Below are 14,204 nucleotides of genomic sequence, written 5' to 3'. Positions count from 1 at the left end.
TTACTGACAATTATATGCAAGGGGAGCGCAGTGAAGTTGATAAGAAAACTGGTGTCTGTACCACCTATGTGATGTATCCATCAGTAAATAACTGTGTTTTTATATTGTTATCCTTGTATAACACAGGTAATCTGTAAGAAAAACAGAAGTCATGTGGGTTATAAATAGAAAACAATCTATTACATTAACCAACTTTTATTAGCTTTGTAATTTCACACTGCTCTTCTGAAAATAATGTTCCATATTCTCCTGTTTTATGCCAGTTAGTGTTATTTGAAAAAGAAGTACAGTTCTCCTTTTATACATCTGCAACATTCAGCTTCCGTTTTCTGCTAGCCGTTAAGGCAAATATATTTAGTTGTCTTCCATTCCCTTGCAGATATAATACTTCTGTCACTTACTAAATCATGATAAATTAATTCTTTACAGTTAAACATTCCACATTTCAAAACTGTTATGTAATTGTAAGATGCAAAGGAGCTCATTTAGCTTTGTAGCACTTCATTATGTAAGGTTTTCTAGTTCTGCTTTATAAAAGATAATACTGCTAAGATAACTTTGAAATAGTTTCACATTTCAAACGTTGTTGGTTAGAGATCCTGGATTTAATTCAAAAATATTGCTACATGGGCTGTTAAAGTTTCTCAGCTATCTTCTGTAAAGCAAATATTATATATATATATATATATATATATATATATATATATATATATATATATATATATATATATATATACGTGTGTGTGTGTGTGTGTGTGTGTGTGTGTGTGTGTGTGTGTGTAGTAAAAGTAAAGGGCAATTGCACTTAATTTACAAATTAGTTAAAAACGTAATTTTGGAATTGTTAAGGGAAATACTGTATTTTTTTTCAAATACAGATTATGGATGTGATATTTCCATTAGACAGTCCAACATAATTATTAGTGGCTGAATATTTCAATGCTGAACATGGCTCTGAGAAGCATTGAGAAAGAGCATACTTTTATTTAAAAAAGACATTGGTAATATGCAATAGTCTTGAATATTTGTGAAAGCAGATTGTGTCACAGCAGTATTTTGAAATGGGAGATCCCTTTCCCTGAAGGCTGTTGCCTGTGGGGTAGATTATGGTAATTAGATGAGTATGGACATTTTGTACCCCACATAAAAAATGGATTTTAAATTCCTATTCAAATTATTCAGATCTGAGTGATGACTGAAATGCTATGATTTACACATCCCTGTAAGATCCAAAGCAAGGAACTATAACTGAACTGGCAACATTTCTTACTATCTACCATTCCATTAAGCACATCAACTAGTATGTATCATGCATCTTGAACCAGCTATGTCCTGCACATCATGATTTATTTTGCTACAGCCGCACATATGGTACTGCAGCACTGTGCTTATGATACTTCTGTTGTCATGCTTACCCAGACGGTACTGCTCCTCATCACTGGTAATAATATAGTTACTGCTGTCTCTGCTTTGCTCATAATCTTTACTAGGCATGTGGTACAGGAGATCATTGGGTAGCCTAACCCAGTTTCACAGAATTACTATCTGGTTAAGTAATTTGTGGAGAGTAATGTAACAGGGAAATGGAGGCTGAAAGAATCAAACTCTGCTCTGACTACCAGACTCATCCTCTGTGCTAAGAGTCACACCTTGGCTTACATATACTTTAGGGGTATGCTGGTGTTGAGAATACATTTGTTATTTTTGGTACTAATGTTATGACATTTATTTATTTATTTATTTATTTATTTATTTATTTATTTATTTATTTGCATTTGTTTACCAGGACGTTCTGACTGGACACAGCTCCTTTTTCAGCAGAGGTCTGGGGAGAATAGCTCCACAGAACAATAAATGAGCACCAGAGTACAAGAGCAATTGAATATACATACAATAGCAAAAAAAAAAATACATACAGTAGACAAATATGAGATATACATACAATAAGAGATATAATAATGCACAGATATAGAAATATCTAGCTTGAGGCTAGGAATCAAGGTAGGCTGTATGTATTGATAGTACCAATCTCAACCAGATGCTGTTCTAAACTAATACACCTCAGTCTTATTTACAAATGTGGTACTCCTTGCATGACTGTGGGTAGCCAGAGTGAATGCAACGTCTTAGGGCCAGCATTCTGATGCATAACTATCTATGGGGTTTTAGTGAAACATGTGCTGTATTTCTCTTAGTGGGATTTCCAGTATTTATAAATAATAAGACTGATGTGTTTAGAGTGGTGAAGTGCAGTTGCACCTGATATTCCTCCTACCTTCTTTAAATCACAATATGATTTGCAGGAAAACCTCAATACCTTCAGGACTTTCTTATAAGTTTGTTTCTCAACTTCTGTATAAGTTATTTGGAAACTTTATAATTGGAAGCATTTAATGAACTACATAATGGCATCCCTTCACAACATACAACAATAATAAGAAAACAATAACATTTTAATTTCTTTGATAAGAGAAGTCAGGTGTAATAAAGTCCACTACTAAAATAAATAAACTGGAGAAACAGAAACAAGCTATGGGCGTGATGAATTTCTGTATATTATTAGGAACCTTGCAGCAATATTGTGCACCACCACGCACAAAGAAAAAGGATCAATGATCGGAAATGGATCATGACAAGCAGGGGATCCTAGAACAGCAGTGCAATATTTATACAGACAGAACTGGGGTCCAAATGGAGAGATGATAAGTCAGCAAGCAAAGGAGAGTAGCATTGCTGAAACTGAAGTCATCCTCAAGTCCTGGTGAGTACCTTCATGAGGTAGACCCTGTTTTTTCACAAAATCTCTCCAAGATGGCACTGATATATAGACTGTATTTATACAGTATATATCATGACAGAAGTAGGTCAAAAATTTAAAAAGATAGCTGCGTGCACAAGACCCAGGAAAAAAAAAGTGCCCAATCATGGTAGATGGACTAGGGCAAAGACTGGAAAAAATGACATTGTAGAATCGTCAAAATATAGAAACATTCATACAAAGGGGCTTGGACAGGCCCAGAGAGAGGATGCCCCCCCCCCCCATTGTAGAAGGAGTAGCAGTCCACAAAAATCACAAAGACTGGTAGGGCAAAGAAGAGCCATAAAGATGATAGAGTGGACTATTGAGGATAAGAAAGAAATTATGTATTGTTACTATTAAGCAAAAAGCCCAGAATTTCCAGACACAAGATATACAAAAAGCGTAAGAGAGAAATTAGTGGAAAGAAAAATGCTTCCACAAGAAGAACTGTCAGAAGCCTCAAATATAAAATTGTGTTCATTAATACAACAGATTTGTGAAAAAACAGTATATAGACTGAGAAACTTTGATCTGCTTGGCAAAAAGAAGCATCTGAAGAAGTGCAAAAATGTAAACAACAAAACCTAGACATGTTTGAAAAGCATGAAAAAGAAATATGGACAGGGAAAAAAAAAAGATTTGATATGGTGTAATATTTTTGCAAAGGCAAAATCCAAATTAATCAATATAAAGAAGGCAGCCCCAAAGATATTCGAAGAGAAAAACAGGCAAAGGCATCCGGATATGAAAAATTTCACAATAAAAAATAATTTTACCAAGAGGGAATGTAGAAAAGAAGATTAGTAAAGTAGAAGTTAAAAAATAGAAGTTGAAGTTATCGAGTGCCTGCGAATGAAGGATTTGATGTAGAAGGTCTAACACAGGTTACATCATAGCATGTTGGAACGAGTCCCCAAAGTAAGGAGAAACGAGAAGATCAGGAGACATCTGAAGAAGAGATATAGACATGGGAAAGAAAAAGAGATGTAATATGGTGTGATATCAATGCAAAGGAGAAAGCAAAACTAATCAATACAAAAACAGCAGCTCCAAAGATATTTGAAGAGAAACACAGGCAAAGGAACCTGGATATGGATAACTTTGCAGTACAAAAAATAAGAAGACAAAGAGGAAAAGTAGAAAAGGAGATTAGTAATGGAGAAGTTAAAGAAATAGAAACTGAGGTTATGGAGTACCTGTGAAGGGAAGGATTCAGTGTAGAAAATCTAATTCAGAAAGCACCACAATAGGATAGAGCAATGGACATCTAAATTAAGGGCAAACCAGTGGAACAGGTAACAATGCTGGGATGAAATAACAGTGCCATATGAAGATAATTTGGAGCCTTCCACAGGAAACCAGTAAAAACATTCACTTGAAGCTGGACAGCAAGGAAATGAACAGGAAACTGTGGAAACTCTTGACACAGTCAGTGTTGAGAAGTGATAGGCCAGTGAGTTCCCATATGACAGAGGAATATGGGATATTGCTCTGTCATATATACAGGATATAATTGAAGATAATGTGCCACAGGAAGATACTATAGAACTTTGTATAGAATGCCCACAGGAAATTGAAAACAAAAAATGTGCCCTCAGTTTAGAAGAAATGATCTAAGAGAAGAGTTACTTGATTTAATAGAGATAGACATACTAACTCAATGAAAGAAATAGACTGCAGAAGATCGGTAAAACCCGAAAAGAACAACATTTGATAAAACAAATGAACACAGTAATTAAGAGTGTCCATAGAAATTCCGTGATATAACAGAAGTAAACAGGATATATTATTGTGCAGTTAAATTAATAACTGATAAAGTTCTACCACAGGAACACAGGGTACTGAGGGAAAGGAAGGGGAGAAATCGAATACCATCATGGAACAGAGAAAACTATAAAGCAATTAAAACAAGAAGTGTCACTGTTAGAAGAGTATAGAAGAGGAATCAGATCAACAAAATTACTTAGAAAGATAAACATGATAAAAGCAATGTGCAGTATTAGAACAGATCAGGATCTATCATGCACTATTGCAAATAATCTAAAAACGTCAGCACAGGCGGAAAAACTTAGAAAGCCATGCAGACAAATGGAAAGGTAAAGTACATTTATTGATGACCTAAAAAAAGTTTTATAGAGAACTGAAAAGCAAGGTAAAAGGAATTGAAAGACCATCAAAAAAAGAAGAAATAGATATATTTTAGAGAAGTATTTATGAAGATCCTGTGAAACATAACAAATATGCTAAATGGAGAGAAGAAGTAAAAGAAAGAATAAGAATTTTAAAGGTACAAGATATGAAATGGGATGAAATAACAGCCAGAGAGATTGAAACCAAGTTATGAAAAGCCTGTAACTGGAAAACTCCAGGACCAGATGCAGTACCTAACTTCTGGTTAAAAGTATTAACATCTTTGCATTAAGATTTAGCCATGAGTAAGAACTATTTATATGCGCACCCTGAACAGACAGCAACCTGGTTAACAACTAGAAAAATAATGCTCCTACTTAAGATTAAGCGTGCAAGCTACCCTAAAATTATTGACCAATAACTTGACTTCCGACAACGTATAACTATACACTAGAATTATTGCCGACAGAGTTTATATTCATTTAGAAGATAACTCAATTATGGCAATAGAACAAAAGGGCAATAAAAGAAAGTCATATGGAATAAAGGAGCATTTGTTGTTAAATAAACTCATAGTGGAGAACTGTAAAAAGTGTAAGAATCTAAGTATGGCATGGATTGACTACAAAAAAGCATTTGATAGTATCCCTCCTTCATGGATAAAAGAGGGCTTAAAAATGTAGAAGATACATCCTACACTGATCGACTACATTACAGTGACCATGAAACAGTGGCAGACCACTTTGCAATTAAGTCATGATAAAGGACTAATTATTATCCCAGGGATAAAAATTCAAAGGTGGATATTCCAGGGTCACACTTTGTCACCACTGCTATTCTATCTGGCCCTTAACACATTAAGCAGTCTACTTAACAACTTAGGCCATGGCTATAATTTGGCTCCTAGAAAACAACAAAGTGTAAAGCCTTTTCATCTTCTCTTTGTCAATGTTTTAAAAGTGTATAGCTCATCAGACGAGGAACTGAAAGCACAACTGCAAGATGTCAAAACTTTTTCAGATGATATAAGAATGTCATTTGGTCATTGATAAATATGCAAAAGCAGCCTTTAAAGCAGGAAAACTGCATTATGAAGAAAAGAATGTGATATAAAATAACTTGAGGAAGACGGAGTGTATAAATGTTTGGGAATTGATGAAGGATGAAGGATTAACAATAAAATATGAGCACATGCGAATAAAACTTAGTAAGTTATACTTTAAAAGACTTAAATTAATCCTGAAAAATGCATGACATCGAGGAACAAAATTCAAGCTATAAACCAATTTGCTCTTCCTGTCCTAACTTACAGTTTTGGAATGATTGACTAGCCCCAACATGTTAGATAGATTAGACAGGAAAACAAGAAGGATGCTTCATGCTCACCAAATGCAGTTTGGGACAAACTAAGTTGTCTCGGTCCCTCGAGTAAGGGAGCAAAGGGGTGTGGGGAGGGTATAGTGGTAGAAAGGAAGGTAAGGATTGCACTTGGTTAGGATAGTGGGTTTGTGGTGGTGAAAGGGTTAAGGAGAGAGGGAGACACAAAAGGAAGTGAAGTAGGAGTAGGTGGGACTTCTGACAGTACTAAGGGTTTGTGATTAGAGGAAGTAGGCACATTTGGCGTGAGTTGGTGGAGTGGTAACTAGCTTATGTCCAGACGACCTGTAGGTATTGTGGATGAAGGTAGGCCTTGGATGGTGGGGAGAGAAGGGGTTAGGTGATCTGGGTCAGTTCCCCCTTTGGTGTTCCTAGGGATTAGGTAAAGGGGGCTGGAGTCTGGGAAGATAGTTTGAGCTTACTGATAGGAAAGGGTGACAGAGTACTGTGTGTGTGGATGTGTGTGTGTGTGTGTGTTTGTGTGTGTGTGTGTGTGTGTGTGTGTGTGTGTGTGTGTGTGTGTGTGTGTGTGTGTGTGGGTGAGTGGTCGGGGGGTGCAGAACAAAAAAAAAAAAAAAAAAAAATTATATAGAATAATGTAGCTATAGAAGTGGATGGGAATAGTGCTAGGCTTACCTGGGTGGGTGAAGTTTTCCTTCCTCCTGTTGTCCGTCAGTCTCCTGGGGATTTGTTGGGCCTTGTTGGTGGGGCCATGTGGTCGAGGGACATCAATGGGGGGAGGCTGGGCCTGTCCTTAGCTCAGTTGGGGAGCAGGCCATCGGTGCCATGCGGTCGGGGTACAGTTAAAAAAAAAAAAAACAGTAAGACGTTCCCTCAGTGGTCATGGTAGGCAAAGGGGGGTCCATCGGTGTAATCCAGTCCTGGTTAGGTTTGGGGGTAGCAGTAGATCATCCCCTCATGCTCCCTGGTGGGTTTGTGGGCCGGTTGTGTTCGTTCCTGGGGTAGATGTTCTTCTCCCGGTGGTTGTGGGTGGTGGTTTTCATTGGGGTATAGTGGTGGATCAGCTCCCCGGTGGTCCAGTGTGTTCCTGGCTCCATTTCATTGGTGGTAGTGGCGGCTTTTGCGGTTCACACTCCCTGGGGGGTTTGTGGGTCTGTCTGCTCTCCGGTTCCCCTTCAGGATGGCGTTGCGGTTGTCTGGGTGTCCCTCGGTGTATGAGTAGCTTATCCCTGGTGGGTTCATGGGTCCAGTGTGTTCCCGGCTCCATTTTCATTAGTGGTAGTGGCGGTGTTTGTGATTCGCACTCTCTGCGGGGGTTCATGGCTGTCCATATGCCTGTCCGGTTCCCCTTCAGAATGGTGTCGCGGTTGTCCTGTGCACCTTATCCCTGGTGAGTTCGTGGGCCGATGTGTCCGTGTTGCTTCCCCGGTGTTTGCGGCTTGAGTTCCGGGGGTCCTTTGTCTTTTCGTCAATGATAATGGTGGCGGTCCGTGCTCCCTGGTGGGTTCGTGGGTGCCGGTCAGTCTGCTGGTCCTTCTGGATGGCGTCGTGGCTGGTGGGGTATCCCTCTGTCCAAGTTTTCGGTGGTGGTGGTGGTGATATGGCTTCTCTGTCCTCCCTAGTGGTGTAGTGGGTTGCTACTGCTGATCTTTTGGCCGTTAGGTCCTAGTGCCAGTTCGCACATGTGCACTGTGTGGAAGAACCGTTATTTAGATAGAGGATCGTGCTGGGAGGGAAGGTAAGTGTGTTTAGCCTTGTTTGTGTGACTGGTGATGGGATTGGGTGGCTGAGTGATAGGGAGATAGTTAGAGGGATTTATTTATTTATTTATTTACATATTTTTTCTCTCATAGATACATAGGGGGAGGGATATTGATAGGGGATATGCTAGGGTAGGATGGGGTACTAATGGTAGGAGGTGGCTGACAGGAGGGGTGAAAGGTGATGGTGGGCAGGCAGGGATAAGTTAAGGTGCGGGGCAAAGCAATACAAGGGGTTTGGTGGGATTAGGGTAGTCGGGCTTATAGAATAGTGCTAATATTTTGTTTATTTTTTTCAGATGGCCAAATTACCAGAGCTGAGGCAGAAGTGGCAGGCAATCATGGCCCAGGCGGAGCAGCTGTTCAAGGAGACGACAACATCGGAGGTGGTACAGGAACCTGAGCAGACCTCAGGTTGGAAGAGGTGATGCACGGCGGTGAGAACCCCAGCCAGGGGTAAAAAGCAGCAGGCATCGCAGCAGGGGATGGCAGTGGAGACTCTGGTTCCCAGCACATCGCAAGACGAAGGTGCAGGTAATGGTTTTGTTACAACAGCATTGTCGGGGGAGCTAGGGGTTGAGGATGGTGGGGAAGGATGACAACTTGGCAGTTGGGGATCTCAGGGGCGGTGTGCAAGGGATAGAGGAGGTGCAGAGGAAGCTAGCACAGGGTGCCAGGTACCTGGTTAGAGATGCGATGGGGGGGTTGGGGGGTTCTGGGGGCAGTTTATGCTTGGGCTCGGAGGTAGGCTCTGATATTGGGCTGTGGCCTGGGGATTGGTTGGCTACCCAGTCTTTGGGGCAGGGGACAGGAGCAGTTATTCTGATTTCTCATATTTCGGGTCCGGTTAAAGAAAAACATTGGAAAGGGGGGTATGTGGATTTGTTTGAGCTCATTGATGTGGAAGGGGTCCAACAGCTAGTTGAAACAGAGTCCTCTAACAGTAAGGACTTGTTAGCAGCCTTAGCAGCATTGGGAAGGCAGAGGGTAGGTAAGCTTCACCCTAGGACATGGGATAATTGGGTGGTTGGCTTTATTTATTTTATGGCAGTGCAGCTGGAGAAGGACAGGTCCTTGGCTCTGCCACTGCTAGGCTATTTCCTAACCATTTGTGAGGTGCAGCGGTTAAGGCCGGGTAATGCGTGGCTCTGGTATGATCATTTCTGCAAACGGAAGGCTGTGGACCAGTCACTTCATTGGGAGGTGCGTCACCCAGATCTATGGTTGGCTACGATGATGGATAGTTACGTGGGCTCTAACAGAAGGTTGAGTGGACTGGAAACAGCGGATGTGTGTTGGTCATTTAATAATGGCTCCTGTTCATGGGTGGGGTGCAAATTTGCCCATGTTTGTTCGAAATGTGGAGGGGATCATTCGGCCACTAGCTGTGGTCAGCAGGATTTGTCCTGGAACTCCAGTGTGATGGGTCGTGAAGGTGGTTTTGGTGGGCAAGGCTTTCAGCCAGCCCGGGGGAGGAGTAATGTTCGTGGGTCCCGGGGATTTGGACTTGGGTTCTTTAGAGGCAATAGAGGGAGGGGCGTTGTTCCCTATTAAGGTGGAGATTCTCCGGGATAAGCTTCATCGGTTTCCTGGCTTGGCCATCAAAGAGGAGATAATACAGGGTTTTCAAAATGGGTTTCCTATTAAGTCCACAGTGGGAAGAGGTGTGGGGATTGCAAGAATTTACAATCTGTTCAAGGTAAAAAGGACATCTTGGAGGCTTTATTGGAGAAAGAGAGTAGGCGGGGCAGTTATTGGGTCCTTTTGATAGTCCGCCTTTTAGTACTTACAGGGTGTCACCTTTGGGGTTGGTGCCGAAGAAGTGAGAAGGGGAATTCAGAGTGATACATCACTTGTCTTATCTGGAAGGGAATTCAGTAAATGATTTTATTGCAGAAGAGGAGGTTAGGGTGCATTGCGCTTCCTTAGATGATGTAGTAAAAGTGATTAGGGAATTTAGGGAGCCATGGTTGGTTAAGGTCGACATTGAGTCGGCTTTTCGATTGTTGCCTATTAGGAGGGAGGATTGGCCACTATTGGGGATGTGGGTAGGAGATAAGTACTACTTTGATAAAGCTATGCCCATGGGTTGTTCAGTGGCATGTGCGACTTTGAGAAGTTCAGTACAGTATTGCATTGGATTTGGCAGCAAAAAGCAGGGACTCAAAAGGCAGTGCATTATTTAGATGATTTTCTGTTGGTGTGCAAAGGAAAGGTAGGAGCACAGGAGGGTTTGTGGGAGTTTACGGTCATGTGTGAGGAGTTAGGAGTACCACTGGCTCAGCATAAGATGGAGGGTCCGGCAAAGGCATTCAAATTTCTTGGATTAACAGTTGATGTGGAGTGGGGATTGTTTTGTTTACCAGAGAATAAAATAGAGAGGCTTAGGTCGGTGATACGTTCAGTATTGGGTAAGGATAAGATTCAGATTCATTCAGTTATGGAGTTGCTGGGGCTTTTGAATTTTTCTGCCGAGCGGTACACCCAGGGCATGCTTTTTGTAGGTCACTGGCATACTTGCTGAAAGTGGGTAAGAGCAAACACTATTGGGTTAGGGTAACACAATTGGTGCGGGAGGACTTGGGGTTGTGGAACGGGTTTTTACAACAATTTAATGGGATATCTTTTTGGCAGTCAGACTGGGTGGGGCAGGAGGAACTTCAGTTGTTTACAGATGCAGCTGGTGGTGCTGGCATGGGGGCCTATTTTAGGGGTCGGTGGTTTGCGGCTGAATGACCTCGGGATTGGGAGGAGGTATGGAAGCGGGACGTGGCCTTTATGGAATTGATGCCAATATGGGCAGCTTTGGTGGTGTAGAAGGAGCAATTGAGGGGCAAATGAGTAGTTTTTCACTCAGACAAAATGGCTGTAGTGAGGGTATTGCAAATGAAGATAGCTACATCGGGCTTGTTATTGTTGGTATTACATAAATTGGTTTTGCAGAGCCTTCTAATAAATTTTTCTTTTACAGGAGTGCATGTGCCTGGTGTAAGGAATGAGGTTGCTGATAGCTTGTCCCAATTTCAGTTTCGCAGGTTTCGAGGGTTGGTTCCGTGGGGGGAGGAGATGCCAGAAATCCTGCCAGAGGAGGTGTGGAATCTTGGGTCGATGTAGCCAGGCAGTTGGTACGGCATTCCTTGGCCCCTTCTAAAAGGAAGGCATATGGTAGGGCTCTTTCTGATTTTAAGCAGTTTTTTTTGCAGCTTCCAGAGGAGGAAGGGGTATGGTCAGAGGAATTACTACTGTAATATGTAGCTTGTGCTTGGGGGTTAGGCAAGGCTTGGCAGACGGTTAAGGTGGATTTGGCGGCAATTAGTATTTTTGCTAAGGTAGCGAAGTTGCAGGATTTCACTAAGTCTTTGATATTAGGGAATATGTTAAGGGGATGGGGTAGAATGGTGTTGGAATGTAAGGATACTAGATGGCCAATTACAAGGGTTATATTGAAAGTTTTGTTGAAAGGGTTAGGTTTGTTGCAAAAGGGATCTATGGATTATTTTATGTAGGGTATGTTATGTATATGGTCATATTTTGGTGCTTTTCATATTTCGGAGTTGTTAGGCTCATTATATTGGAAGGATGTCATTATAGGTGAGGGTGAGGTTACTATTGCATTTAGGAGGAGTAAGACAGATCAGTTGGGTAGGGGATGTGTGGTGGTGCTTAAATCGGACAGGAATCATTGCATTTGTCCAGTAATGTGGGCAAAAGAATTTGTGAGCAGGCGAAAGGGGAGTGTGGATCAGTTAATTTTTTGTTCAGTGGATGGGTAGGTTGTGTCGGGTAGTAGATTCATACTTTTGGTGAGGAAGGTTTTACGTTGCATGGGATTTCCAGTGGAGAGGTTTGCAGCTCATTCGTTCAGGATATTTAGGGCTTCAGATTTAGCTAGAGAGGGTAGTTCTATTGAATTGATTAAAAGGGTGGGGAGGTGGTCTTCAAATGCATTTTTGTCTTATATTAGATAAATTGTGGTCTGATGATTAATTTTTCTTCTTTTCTTTTAGGGAAGCACATTATCAGCTTGGGGCATTCGTTCATCCACTGGGCATAGAAGCGTGCCTTAGTTAGGGATGATGGGGTAAATTTGGGTTTAGCACTTTTAGGGTGGTCAGTGTCCTAGCATGGTGTTAGGGGGCTTAGGTGGGATGGGTTGTTACATGAATTTGAAAACGCTAAACTGAAGGTGGGTTGTCCATGTATATTGGTCATTCATTTAGGGGGTAATGACTTGGGCATTGTCCCTAAAAAACAATTGGCGGACATTATGTTGCAAGATTTGATGAGATTACAGGCATTGTACCCGGGTATGGAAATTGTGTGGTCAGAGTTGGTTCCGCATTTGTGTTGGAGAGCTGCATATAGTCATAAGGCAATTGAAAGGGTTAGAAGGTGTGTGAATCAAAGGTTGGCTAGTCAATTAAGGATTTTGGGGATGCATACTATTGACCATAGAGATTTTAGGGATGGAGAGGAGTCTTGGTATCGGACGGATGGAGTACACCTTAATGATGTGGGTCTGGATCTTTTTAATTTGCATCTGAAACTCTTTTTAGAGGATATGATTGTGGCTAAGGTTTAGGAGGGGGAACAGCCTGGGATCAGGTTGGTGGCAAAGAGGGACAGGATTGTTCTCTTCTGTTCCCCCTCTAAAGAAGGTGTATTGGTTTATGGTTTTGGTATGGTGTGAAGTGAGGAGGTACGCTGCCTCTTTATGTGGTTGAGTAGGTATGCTGCCCCAGTGGAGAAGGTATCAAGGTGAGTTGGTATGCTGCCTTGAGGTAAAGTTCATCCAGGGTGAGTGCTGACACTGCCAGGAGATCATCGTTGTTGAAGAAGTTAATCAATGTTGTTTTTTGTGTACATAGTTAATTGTATAATACATTTTAATAAAGGTCATCAAATGTCTTTTTGTGTGTAGTGTAGTTATTTAAGGAAGGATGGGACAAATGCAGTTTGAGACAAACTAAGCTGTCCCGGTCCCTCGAGTAAGGGAGTAAAAGGGTGTGGGGAGGGTATAGTGGTAGAAAGGAAGGTAAGGATTGCAGTTGGTTAGGATAGTGGGTTTGTGGTGGGGAAAGGGTTAAGGAGAGAGAGGGAGATGTAAAAGGAAGTGAGGTAGGAGTAGTTTGGACTTCTGACAGTACTAAGAGTTTGGGATTAGAGGAAGTAGGCACATTTGGCGTGAGTTGGTGGCCCTCCCACCCTCTTCTTTTATATATGGATGGTGGAGGTGGGCAATTTGAGGTGGAGAAGAAGGACAGGATTGTCCTCTTCTGTTCCCCCTCTAAAGAAGGTGTATTGGTTTATGGTTTTGATATGGTGTGAGGTGATTAGGTACGCTGCCTCTTTATGTGGGTGTGTAGGTACGCTGCCGCGGTGGAGAAGGAATCAAGGTGAGTTTTTACGCTGCCTTGAGTAAAGTTCATCCAGGGTGAGTGGTGACACTGCCCGCAGATCATCGTTGTTGAAGAAGTTAATTAATGTTGGTTTTTGTGTACATAGTTCATTGAATAATACATTTTAATAAAGGTCGTCAAATGTCTTTTTGTGTGTAGTGTAGTTATTTAAGGGGGGACGGGACTAATGATTTATAAAAATCAGTGCATACCAAGATTATATATTCCCCATTCCGAAGGTGGGGTGGGCCTCCTTGAAATTGATTACATGTACAGTAATGTCTCAGTTAACTGGGACCCATGGGGATTGGTAGATGCTGGATAACTGTAGTTTCTGGTTATTTAGGGTTACTATTGAAAATAGGCCTGACTAATACTGTGCCCTATATTATTTGTTTGTTTGAATTGTTCTCATTTTGGAGAGAGAGGGAATTTATTCCTATCTTCTTTTCTAAAACTGTAAAACTCTAAAAATGTAAGGTATGTTTCTGTAGGGCAAAAAGAGAAAGTGCAACACATGAAAATTGTACCATATTTCTTTGATTTTTTTTTTTTGCCGGTTGCTTGAGAGTGCTGGTTGTTGAGTTCCGGTTAACTCAGAGTTTACATTATAGTTCTGCAATTGTGGGACTGCACACATATCTGCTGACCACACAAGACCAAAATATAGTGAAAGTTTTAAAACATGAGGAGAAGAAATCTAACATGACTTCTATGCTCAATCTAGCAGAAGCATATTGGCATCAAGCAGGAATGGAAATCAAACCAGAGGTAGAT

This window comes from Protopterus annectens, chromosome 8.part0 (assembly GCF_019279795.1).
Source record: "Protopterus annectens isolate FY-2018-M chromosome 8.part0, PAN1.0, whole genome shotgun sequence".
Classification (NCBI taxonomy): Eukaryota; Metazoa; Chordata; order Ceratodontiformes; family Protopteridae; genus Protopterus; species Protopterus annectens.
The sequence above is the reverse complement of the archived record's forward strand: the minus strand, read 5'-3'. Positions refer to the sequence as shown.